Raw genomic sequence first — 12,886 nt, forward strand, 5'->3', positions numbered from 1 at the left:
CATGATTTTATTTCCTGGGTTGTTTTGTCTCTTGGTCAGTTTGTCTTTGCAGCAAAGGAGCTGCTGCTTCCTGACCCTGCCAGGAGGGCTGGGCTTCTCCTCCCGAGCAGATGCACATAAATTTTAAAAGGGGTTTGGGAAAAAAATGAAATAAAAGGGGTTTGGGAGAGAAATGCGGGAAATTCAAAGCAGATAAATCATTAACTTTTTACCACCCTTCTTATCCATGGTACATTACTTCTTTCATAAAAGAACTAGAGAAGCATAATATTAAGAGGGTCATTTTAAAATTTGCAAATGGGATGTTCTCATATTTTGTCCTCCAAATTGGCCTTTTATGTCCAGTCTTAGGTAGACTTTTTTTTTTTTTTTCCTGGCAAAATCAGCAGGAACTTCCAGGTGGCTAAAATCCACCCTGTGCATTGTCTCTGAGAACATTTATAGCACATTGTTCGGAACAGAATAGCTGAGAGCGACAGGGGGCTCTTGAAATGCCTCTTTGAGTCCTAAATTGGAGACATGTTTTTGTCATTTCAAACTTTCAGTGGTGGGGTCTAGTATTCAAAGCAAATACCACTTCTGTGGAACACCAGCTTTAATTAATTTCCAGCAGGAGATGAGCGATTGCCAATAAGCCATGAATTAAAATGGAATGGTGCACCGAAGGCCAGGTTCTCATCTCAAATGAATAGCATTTCTTGCTGTTTTCTTGAAAGATCGTCTCAGACAGAGAGGTGAGCAAGCTTCCACGCCAGCTCCCCAACTCTGAGGGGTGAGCAGTAAGTACCAGCAAGCACAGAGAAGCAGGTTCTGGTTCCAGCAGGAAAGGGGGAACAAATCTGATGGGCTCAAAGGCATTTTGTGTCTGTAACATTAATCGCTGGGGTATTTATGGAGCATCTACGTTCCTGGACTCATTATTTCTAATATCATCATAAACCTCAGGCTCGGGAGGATTTGTGAAAGTTGTCTGTTCCCATCACTCTGTTGATGCTTGCAGGGACCACTTCTGCCAAAGGCGTATCCAGTGCTGCTTGGATTCTCCTGTGACCTGAAACTCCCCCTCCAGGAGCAGCCTGTTTCATCTCTGAGTAGCTAGGCCAATTTCCTTTTTTTCTTTTTTTTTCTTAAACTGGAGCCAAAATGAATCCCCTGCTGCTTTAATCCACTGAGGCTGATTTATCCCTGAGGGCCAAACACAATGAATCAAAACAGTTGTTATGCCCAATAGCTCTTTAATAAAAGGGAAGGCATGTCTCACACTCCCTCTTCTATGGGCAAAACATCCCTGAATCTTTCAAACAGGCTTCCTGGGGCATGGATGTGTGTGTGTGTCTCCACCTGGTCTTGTGCAAATGATAATTATTATTATTATTTTAATAAATAGTACATACAGTGGTCCAGGTAGTGTTCTAAGAGCTCACATAAATCCCTACAGCAATCTTCTGAACTGATTACTAGGATTATCCCATTTTACAGATGAGGAGAAATGAGACAAGGGTTTCAATCCAGAATGCACACATTTCAACATTTTCTGTGTTCTTATTTGTCTGTTTCAACCATACCTTTTCAGAAGACAGAAACCATTTACACTTTCCTGTAGGAAACTCATGTTTCTAAATTTGTTCCACATGAACATGTGCTTGCAACTTGAAATGTGTTGCCCTGATTAAGCCTCTCAACACTCAGCAAACACTATCAGCCCTGTCTGTCCTGCTGAGAAATAGACTCAAAGTGGTTAAAGAATAACAATTCAGTAGAGGAGAAAAAAAAAAAAAAAGATTTGAATCAGGCACTTCTGGGTCAAAACCGTCCATGGAGGTTCCATTCTACTGAGGTTTGCCCTGGGCTCCAACTACCTGTGGTGAATGAATGAGGAGCCCCTTCCTACACTGCATAGCCAGGCCCCCCATGACTAGCGACCGCTAGCGGTATGAGAATGGGGCAAGGGGCTTTCTGGTTTATGGTTTGTTCTCAGGCATTCAGAAGAAAAATCACCCCCAAAACTGGTTCCCTGAACCTCCTTCAGCCTTGCTATTTATCTTTTCCTTAGTCCTGAGGTCCTCAGCTCACATGCACTGCCATGTAGATTCTGCCTTTAGAAGCTGTCCAAATCATTTACTGAAATGCTCATTTCTATACCAGTGCAATGGGTAGCTTTGATTTTTATAGAGCTGCTTACAAAGAGAAAATCTGAATGTAGGATTCTTGATTTGTGGATTGCTAAAGTAACTTACATAGGGGTCTATGCAAGTGGCCCCCTAATGATGAGGGCCCAGAAGTGGTGGGTAGGGATGCTCCCTGGAGTGAACCCCAGGAGTCTAAGTGAGGAGCTATTCTTCCATGTCTACCACCAACAGGTTGGATAAGGGTTTGTTGAGATTAACACATTTTTCTTTTGAGGTGTAAACACTCTTAGGTAGTATAAAGGAAGTGGATAAAGCTCATAGGATAAGTTGCTTTATTGGGTTACAGTCCACAGAGACAGACTGCAGGGGAATAAGTGATTTGTTGGAAAAGGAGGAATCAGAAAGGGTGGAAAGATCAAAGGAAAGTGACTCAGGCTTGTCTTCTCTTGGCTTTCTCCAGCTCTTTCCTCTCCATCTTAACTATAAATCATTAGGTCTAGAAGGTTCCACTTGGATTCCTGGACGCATTTAGGTCCAAGTCACTAGTCACTTGGTCATGCCAACCTGTAGAATCTTGTACATAAGGCAAGTGTAAGAAAGACACTCATTATCTTTTGATCAAATTTACCCAAGTATTGGATTGAATGCTATGTCAGTTTCTCACTTTGGGCAAATTCTTCAGTGTCTGCAGTCCACAGTGTTTTCTTCTGAAAGTAAAACTAATAGTACTGACTTTTTGAGACTTGGGAATTGGGCTAATGTCTTACATTGTCAGAGAAGGAGTAATGCTTGGCACATGGTAGCTGCTCAGTAAAATACAACACCATTACAATTATTGCTGTTTGGATATTAGATTGTGTATTTATTGAAAAGTGAATGAAGAGTTGTCCTTTTACATAGTTTCCTTTTCATTTTAAATAAATATTTGATTTGGAAACAGAAAATCCTTAAAAATTATGTTGAAATGGTACATCAGAGAACTGCCCCTGCAGTTTACAAGCATTAACTAATCCTCAAGAATTAAACTAGAACTGAGTGGTTTCTTAGCAAGGAAGTTTGGCGTTTTCAGACACATCTTTTTTCTTTTACCTCATTTGCAAATACTTATCTCTGATTTAAGTCATTCAAATGACTTCAGAAACACAATGGAAGCAGAGCAGGACTAAGTGTTTCCAACTGTCAGGTCTGGTGAGGGATGATGTAAAATGGGACATTTAGCTGGCATCCTGCAATGATCTGTAAATAGAATAAACAAAGCATCCACATTTAGTGGTTAAAAATAGAGTTTCTTGTAAATGCAGTGTGCCTGGAGACCTCAGGGTTGACGTGGGTGCCCGTGGGTCTGGGCAAATGTGCTTGCAGGCAAGGGCACTCCGATGGGTCAGGTAAAAGGTTCTTAGTCTCTGGATTCAACTTTACTTTAATTGGATAAAATGAAGTAAAACTGGCCTTTCTTCTTTCTCCGATGTCATTTTCAAATGAATTAGGGACTGAATCTGCAGAGGCAAACCTAGTGGAAGAATTGAACAATCCATTGCTTTACTACCAATTATCAATTGAAATAGTCCACTGAAGACCTGACTACAAAGGCAAGACTGCTCCCCTTCATCCTGCAGACAGAATTTCAGTGTTAATAAGATTTTGGATTTTTGTTGTGTGTGTGTGTGTGTGTGTGTCTTTAGCAGACTCCCTTCACTGTCCTGTTCATCGTTAATCGTGTTGTTAGTTAAGAACTCATGTGGTCGACTTATGGTGCTTTATTTCTTTTCTACAAATTATACAGGAGAGCTATTTATTGTCTGCTTTACAGGGAGCTTTAAATATAAAAGTAGTTAATCCAGAAACTTTTGCTTTGATTGAACAAGCAAAATACGTTACTACTTTATGCATGAGACCTTGTTTCAACAAGGGGACAGTGTTTCACAGCCCACAATGAAAAGCCACATGAGATAGGAAGGCCATATCATTTTTCTTCCTGAGTAAAACATTTGCTTTTAATGTATTATTCCATGCATGTATATATAGCACTTACCATCTTCCAAGTAATCTCTATTCTTTGCAAATACCATTTAATCTGCATAATGATTAAATGAATAAAACACTGTAAATTTTCCCATTTTACAGACGGGAAAACAAAAACACAGAGTGAAGCTGAGTAACTTGTCCAAAATTGTACAGATACTAAGTGGAAGAAGTGGCATTTGAACCCAGGCAGTGTTCATGAGCTCAGTCAGCACTCTATGAGTACCTTTGTTCATATCTCTAAATTTAGTCTAATAAAAGCTATAATAATCACAGTAATAAATCCTGCCAATGTAAACATTGTCACTCTTGTGCCTTTATAATGCTGTTCATTTTGAATCCCATATACAAATTCTCATCCATGCTTTCTTTTTGATATGAAAATAGCATCAAATTTGGTGATTTTGAATAAACATCCAAATAGGAAATTTTGAAAAGGTAGACCTAAAAGTAAGTAGTATTGGGAAAAAACACTGTAGACTTAGAACTGAGTGTTATGGGGAATAGCTTAACGTTTGGATCTGTAGGGAAAGAACAGATTGGCCAAGATGGCCGTGGTCAGGCTCTCTCACCCCACGATTTGTAAATACATGGTAATGTAACAGCTGAGACCACTTATCGCACTCTGATGCACCTCACGTGTACCTGCTTGGCCACGGGCCACTTTTGCTCTGTAAACATATGTAAGCTCCACCTGAAAAGCCCTTGTGGCTGCATTATGGCCGCATTATGGCTGTGTTATGGCTATGTGTCCAATGGGTCAACCGCGAGAGAACATAGCATCTCTGCTTCTACTACAGCTACTGTGCCAGCCTGGAGAGAATAAACATGTCTGTGGTTCCTATGAAGGTTTTCTTTCAGCTTCCCCACTCATGCCTTGCCTACCCAGAGTTCATAAACAGTGAGATACAGCGATACCTGGTCAACAGTGTGGTCCTTGGGATCATCAACCTGATGGGGCTGGAGGCTCAGTATTTTTTTAACTTTTATTTTTGGAGATGAAGAACCCGAGGTAGGGAAGGGGGAGTGACTGAACCAGAGTCATACATCCCACTAGAGACAGAGCTCCATGTGGACACATGACTTCCAGCTCCTAAACCAGCCTTTCTGTTGGACCATTCTCCTGAAATAGCTTCAGACATCACAGCCCAAAAGACAGGTCAAAGACATGCTGAAGGCTGAATCCAACAGATGCCCTTGGTCTTTTCCATATTCTCCAAGCAGTTTAACAGTTTTTCCATAGAATCTAGAACACTATGTGTGCCAGGTACACAGGTTGTCTGGCTCTTTGGCATGGAGGAGACATCTATCTTTTGAAAAGATAAACAACCGGTGAGTATCACCTGGATTTGTCTTCTGTTAATTGATGATGAGTGTTTTCAGTTCATTTCAGTCACCCAGTCGTGTCTGACTCTTTGTGATCCCATGGACTGCAGCACACCAGCTTCCGTGTCTTTCACCAACTCCTGGAGCTTACTCAAACTAATGTCTGTTCAGTCGATGATGCCGCAACCATCTCATCCTCTGTCATCCCCTCCTCCTCTTTCCTGCAATGTTTCCCAGCATCAGGGTCTTTTCCAATGAGTCAGATCTATGCATCAGGTGACCAAAGTATTGGTTGTAGCTTCAGCTTCAGCATCAGTCCTTCCACTGAATATTCAGGACTGATTTCCTTTAGGATTGACTAGTTTGATCTCACCACAATTCAAAAGCATCAGTTCTTCAGTGCTCAGCCTTCTTTATGGTCCAGCTCTCACATCCATTCTCACAGGCTTCCCCTGTGGCTCAGCTGGTAAAGAATCTGCCTGCAGTGCGGGAGACCTGGGTTTCACTCCTGGGTTGGGAAGATCCCTGGAGAAGGGAAAGGCTACCCACTCCAGTATTCTGCCCTGGAGAATTCCATGGACTGTATAATCCATGGGGTCACAAAGAGTCAGACATGACTGAGTGACTTTTTCTTCACTCACATCCATACAAGACTACTGGAAAAACTATAGCTTTGATTATACAGACCTTTGTCTGTAATGTCTCTGCTTTTTTAATATGCTGTCTAAATTTTGAGAGAGTTAATTCTTAGGTAGATTGATAAGAAGTCTGGGGTCCCCACGGAGGAGAAAGGGGTCTGGGGCTCTCAGAGAGAACAGGACACATATTTTTGCTACATTGCTTTGTCTTAGTCAATATAGCGATGTATCTTGCTCAAGGACATGTTTCTCCTTCTTTACAGGAACCTTCTGACTAATCTTGTTATTTTAAGACTATGTTGTGAGAATGGGTCTGGTAAAACCTTTCTATTGTCAGTTCTAATCTTGTTAACTTAAGATGTTGTGGGAGTGGGTTGGTAAAAGTGTATAAGGTCTTGATAAGACTAGTGAGGGGGCTCTCTTGCCCCCCTTCTGTGTCTGTATCTCTGTCCCTTTTTATACTTTAATAAAACTCTGCTACACAGAAGGTCTTGAGTGATCAAGCCTGATCCCTGGTCCCAAAGCTAAATCTTCTTCAGAGATCACGAATCCGACACCATTCACCGTAAGGTATCAGTTTGCCATAGCTTTTCTTCCAAGAAGCAAGCGTCTTAATTTCATGGCTGCAGTCACCATCTGCGGTGATTCTGGAGCCCAAGAAAATAAAGTCAGTCCATTGTTTCCATTGTTTTCCATTGTTTCCATTGTTTTTCCATCTATTTGCCATCAAGTAATCCTTTGGCCACCTCATGTGAAGAGTTAACTCATTGGAAAAGACTGATGCTGGGAGGGATTGGGGGCAGGAGGAGAACGGGACGACAGAGGATGAGATGGCTGGATGGCATCACCAACTCGATGGACATGAGTTTGAGTGAACTCCGGGAGTTGGTGATGGACATGGAGGCCTGGCGTGCTGCGATTCATGGGGTCACAAAGAGTCGGACATGACTGAGTGACTGAACTGAACTGAATAGGACTGGATGCCATGATCTTAGTTTTTTGAATGTTGAGTTTTAAGCTAGCTCTTCCACTCTCCTGTTTCACTTTCATCAAGAGGCTCTTTAGTTCATTTTTGCTTTCTGCAATACGGGTAGTGATAAGTTTTTTAAGGTGGTTGGGTCCGTCTAGTGAAGGCTATGGTTTTTCCTGTGGTCATGTATGGATGTGAGAGTTGGACTGTGAAGAAGGCTGAGCGCCGAAGAATTGATGCGTTTGAACTGTGGTGTTGGAGAAGACTCTTGAGAGTCCCTTGGACTGCAAGGAGATCCAACCAGCCCATTCTGAAGGAGATAAACCCTGGAATTTCTTTGAAGGGAATGATGCTGAAGCTGAAACTCCAGTACTTTGGTCACCTCATGCAAAGAGTTGACTCATTGGAAAAGACTCTGATGCTGGGAGGGATTGGGGGCAGTAGGAGAAAGGGACAACCGAGTATGAGATGGCTGGATGGCATCACCGACTCGATGGACATGAGTCTGAGTGAACTCTGGGAGATGGTGATGAACAGGGAGGCCTGGCGTGCTGTGATTCATGGGGTCGCAAAGAGTCGGACACGACTGAGCGACTGAACTGAACTGAACTGAACTGAACTCAATTCAGTTTTCTCAACTATCAGTGATGATGTCAGATGAACTTCTAGAGTGAGCCTGACTGGAATTTGATTTTGAAAAACCAGAGTGAAGACACCCTTTGGTGGAACACAATTATCAGTGTCCCTTACCATTTTCCAGAGGCAGGAAGATCTTTACAGCATTGGGGGCTCCGCTGCGCCAAGGCTCAGTGTGGGATGTCACTTGCCTTAGCTGGAGAGGGGATTTTCTCTCAATCCACCATGGCCTTGCAATGTGTCCAAGCATCCACTCCCATCTGTCTTGGGCTGGGGGGTGTGTGGAACACTGAGTTTGAAGATTGTTCATGCAGAGTGGGCTAACTGGATGGGGGCCTGGAGAGACTCTCTGAGCAGGGCTGTCTGTGGGTGCTAACCCTGGGTCCCTTATGAGGTCTGGGCAACTCAAGGGCCAGTTTGATTCTGATGTGGCTTTCCTGCAGCTCCAAGACACTGTTGGGAGATTAGGGATTGTTAACCTCTTCTGAGTTGTTGGCCCCTTTGATGAAGCCCCTGGAATAATATTGTTGTTGTCAGCATTTTATTAAGGTAAATTTTCATATTGTAAAATTAACATATGTGCAGTTGTGACAAAGCTATGCATAATCACACCCTACCTTAGAGACAATCACTGTTGATTTCTACCACCAATAGTTGTGAACTGCATGCTGTCTGCAGTCTTTTGTGTGTTGCATTTTTCCCTCATAATGTTTTCGGGCTTCTTCATGTTATTGTGCATATAGCTGTTTGTTGTTTTTATTATGGCATAATTCAATAAGATTTTTTAAATAAGATTTTTAAGTATATAATTTTATACATGAACAGGAAACTATTCTGAAACACAGTTGTCAGCATATTTTTGGAAAATATTAATTATGCAATATTTGGTAATTATACCTCTTTCCTAGTGCACCTGGTATGTATTTGGTATGTATGCCTCTTTATTAATGCATTAGTAGTAAGCTCTAGCCATGGGTCTAATAGTCGAGTAACTACTGTAATCGTGAAGTAGCCCTGAGCATGTGTGATGGACATCTGGCAAATCTGTAATATCATATGAAAACCTCTGTCATGGTTTTATTGGTGGCAAAATAACAAATATTGCCAATATTAAAGTGGTTTATTATCTACACCCTTAATTAAAGAAATTACTTTGTTAGAGGCTGCTAGAAAGAAAGCTGTTTTTCCTCCTGACCATGGGCCCCCTGACGTCCGTGGACAGCATGCTGTAAACCCTGGTGACTCATGGTTGTTACATGCGCCGGTTTGTCTTGGCTGCGCTGTTCCTGTCACTGTCTTTTTGGCTTTTGAAATCTCTAATACAGTCTTTGGCGGCTGGACAACTGTCTTCCCCAACTCTTCTCTTACATGTGGAACGGAAGCTTTTAGTCAAAAGGTCTGTTCAGGCCTCTGGTTTCATACCGCAGTAAGTTGCCCATGCGGTCTAGGTGAGTGGACTCAGGGAGGCACTAGGGATGTGAGAAATACTTCTGTGAACAAGAGGGCCACATACGGTTTTCCAAGAGAGCAATGATTAGTCCTTGGAAATATCCCTTCATGAGGCAAAAAGAGAGACATTCTCTCTGCCCGCAGAAGAATGCCCAAGACATTCTTAGACCACAAGGGTCATGCCAGTAGAGCCAAGGACAAGAGAATTCCTGTTGCCCACATAACAGCTGACATAGAAAAGCATTTATTTTATTGTTTGAATGCAAAGCAGAACATTGCATTTGTACAAATATGTTCCTTAGATCTGGAAATAGTAACTAAAATAATGTCACACTTTGATGTCTATATTCTAAATGACTAAGAATTTTGTTAGCTGAGGCTACAAATGAGAAATAGAGGCCCCATAATGATCTAGTCCACTGAAGTGTCAAGTTTAAGTTTCCTAGTTCAGAATTAAGGGAGCCACAGGGTGAGAAGCAATCTGTGTCCCTAATCCTGTTGACAGCACTTTTCTTCAGGCTCTGATTCAGAGCTCATCTGCTCCCTGCAGATAGATAGCCCTGAGCTCAGCATTGCTAGGCTGGTTTCCATGGTGCTGATTTGCATACCAAACCAGGACTTGTATTTTTGTGTTTGCCTCACACATTTCCAGTGCTAAGTGTTCTTCTAAGAAAGGGATTAGCGTGCTAGCCAATTAAGAGAGTATGCCAGAAATAAAGCACCCAGGGAATTATTCTTCAAGTTATATTACTGCTGTTATGCCCAAGAACAGAAAAACGGTCGGTTGGCTTTCTTAGGCCAGCCCTGAGTCTTAAAGATAAAATGTCTCCAGTGAGATCTGGAGTGGTGTTTTTTTCTTACTGTATGTTTTAAGCCATTTGCAAATGATTAAAACAGATTGTGTGTGTGTGTGTGTGTGTGTGTGTGTGTGTGTGTGTGTGTGATCTTATTGTGGAGCAGGAGTGGATTTCTGGAAGGTTAACTTTCAAGATTTTGTTTGTTTTTGTGGCTGTGGGTCTCTCTAATGGAGACATATTGCCCCATTCACTTTGAAATATTTTCTTAAAAGACATCATGTTTTTTAGAAATTTTCCAAATTCTCTGAATCAGCATTTTTAATTAGCTTTAATCATCAGAACTATCGCTGGAAAATGTTTGGTTCTAGAATGCCTCTATTGAATACTACCTAGCAACACAAAAGATTGAAGATCTGATACAACCACATGGATGAATCTCAAAAACATGGTGCTGAGTGAAAGAAGCCTTTGACAAAAGAGTATATACTGTTTGATTCCATTTAAGTGAAGTTCTAGAACAAGGAAAACTAATTTATGGTTAAAAAAAAAAGGAACAGTAGATGCTTTTCAGTGGTAGGGGCAAGGATTGGGGTGATAAATATGTTTCATATTTGGATTGGGTTTGAGTTACATGTGTATACATTCAAAACTCAGGAAGGTATAGTTAAGATTTGTATGTTTCGCTATATAATGTATATTCAGTTTTATCTCAAAAGTATGCTTTCCTCATAGCTCAGTTGGTAAAGAATCTGCCTGCAATGCACGAGATCTGGATTCAATTCCTGGGTTGGGAAGATCCCCTGGAAAAGGAAATGGCAATCCATTCCAGTGTTCTTGCCTGGGAAATCCCATGGACAGAGGAGCCTGGCAGGCTATAGTCCATGGGGTCGCAAAGAGTCAGGCGGGACTTAGCGACTAAACCACCACCATGAATTAATAAAATCTTTTATTGCAAAATCTGGGGTTATTGTATCAGATATTTAGAAAAACTAAGAGCTCCATGGTGCAGTTGTTTAGCATGCAGTACTTAACACACAAAAACTGGACTTTGAACTAAAGTAGCAAAATTAGTGGCAGTTCAATCAACAGTACTTGGAAATCATGTGTGGATATGTTCATTCTGTTACTTCAGATATTTACCTGAATCTCTAGATCCCTGTAGAAAGGTGTCTGCTTCCAGAAACACTACCTTGGTTTATAATTTTTATGTGCTCAACCATGATTTGATTGGATTGGAAAGTGGACCATTTGGCCTTCGTTTTGATCCATCTTCCTTAACCCTGTTTCTCAGGGAAAGCTTAGTTTTTAATCTCTGTAAAATGCATCAGTTCTCAGACAGTGAGCTGATTGATGGTTCAGAAAATCTTGGCTTTCTAAAATGCTACTATAACTCTGGAGTGATCTTTTGCTTTTACCAATGCTTTGGCTTTGAAAAAAGCCACTTGAACTTGGCAAGGAACCTGAGGAAGTGGGACATGAGGCAGATGGGTCTGATGGAAGTTGGCTCTGAGTTCTTGCCTTGAAGTTACAGTTAGTCCTTATGACACAGTTGATAGAAACATGAATGCACAGATGAGGGCTAGGAAAGTGAGCAATGGAACACACCTTAAGTAATGTCGAGGTGCAGAGAGAAGGGTTCCTCGCTCTCCATCTCCTTGGTGGCTTTTTTTCCTCTGCTGATGCCTCTCTCTCCTCTTACTCCATGCTGCTGGAGAAATCACAGGGTAGCTCACCCACGTTCCCTACACAAGGCTGTGCATTTCCATCCCAGCTGTGATGCTTTCTGAGGCTTCCTCCCTCTGCAGAGAATTACCCTTGTCTGATGGAGCTGTCTTGTCAGAGAAATACAGATCCACCCCCCAACACACACACACACACACACACACACACACACACACACACACACACCCCTTCCCTCAGCCAACAGGCCTGTTCAAGTAGTCCAGCTCCAGAGTTCCCCTGGGGATCAGGGCAAAGGCTGTGCTCAGACACTTGTCTTCCTATTTATCTTCCCCATGAGAATGGTGAAGGGCCTCAAAGGAACTCTAAGGGAACTGATACTAATCGGGCTTCTTGGCCTTCTCCAGTCAATATAAATTGATCAGAGGCCAGTCAGGAACTTCAGGCAGGGCTTTACTGGAGCTCCTGCACCCACAGGAGGGAGTAAAAATAAGTTGTTTCCTTTCTTAGCTACCCAAGGCAGGCGTGGGAGAGCTCCTTATGTGGGGTGAGGTAGAGGTGTGTCCAGGGTCGGATCGGGAGGGGGTGCTTGGGTGGTTTGCCCACCTCTGTGGTGATGTTGAGTGCAAGGTGCGTGTGCAGACCCTGCTTTTGCTCCCAGATCTTCAGAAGTGGCAGTTGGCCTTTTTGGGTCCTTTCATATCTTATTGTCCATAATTTGTCCCAAATGTTCACACACACAGTAATTTTTAGTCCCTTGTAGTTTCTTTGTATTTTGTTGCTTGAGGAGATGTTCTTCCAGGTGCAGGCACTGCAGCCAAGGGTCCCAGGTTCCAGCCTGTCTCAGGACCAAGGGACCCACCTTAAGGCAGCAGCTCTGACTGCCTCTAATATGAATTTACGTGTGGTGCTTAGGTCTGTGTAATTAGGTATTGGCCATTTTCATCTTTTCCTGCCCTGAAGCCAGCTGCATCTTATACTTGGGGAGAGTGACTTTTCTTGTATGAAACAGAACCAAGAATAATCACCCTCCCACATATTATTAATAATAAGCAAGAGAAAAACAGGAAAAGCATGTTTTCAACGTTTGACTTGTCTTGCTTCCTTACACCATCTGAAAAGTCTTCATTTACACTCATTCCATCTGTAGAACTTTCAACAGGAGGGACACATACAGAAGTATAAATCCTTGAGTCATTAGCATATTCATTCCAGACACTGTAACTCCTGGGAGCCAAG

The 12,886-nt window shown here is 42.2% G+C and overlaps 1 protein-coding gene across 1 annotated transcript in view; it reads left to right on the forward strand.

The window, feature by feature from the left end:
- Window positions 1-12,886, forward strand: part of PLCB1 (phospholipase C beta 1) — an 854,020-nt gene that overhangs the window by 204,001 nt on the left and 637,133 nt on the right. The window lies entirely within an intron of this gene.

The sequence above is a fragment of the Budorcas taxicolor genome, chromosome 13 (genome assembly GCF_023091745.1).
Source record: "Budorcas taxicolor isolate Tak-1 chromosome 13, Takin1.1, whole genome shotgun sequence".
NCBI lineage: Eukaryota > Metazoa > Chordata > Mammalia > Artiodactyla > Bovidae > Budorcas > Budorcas taxicolor.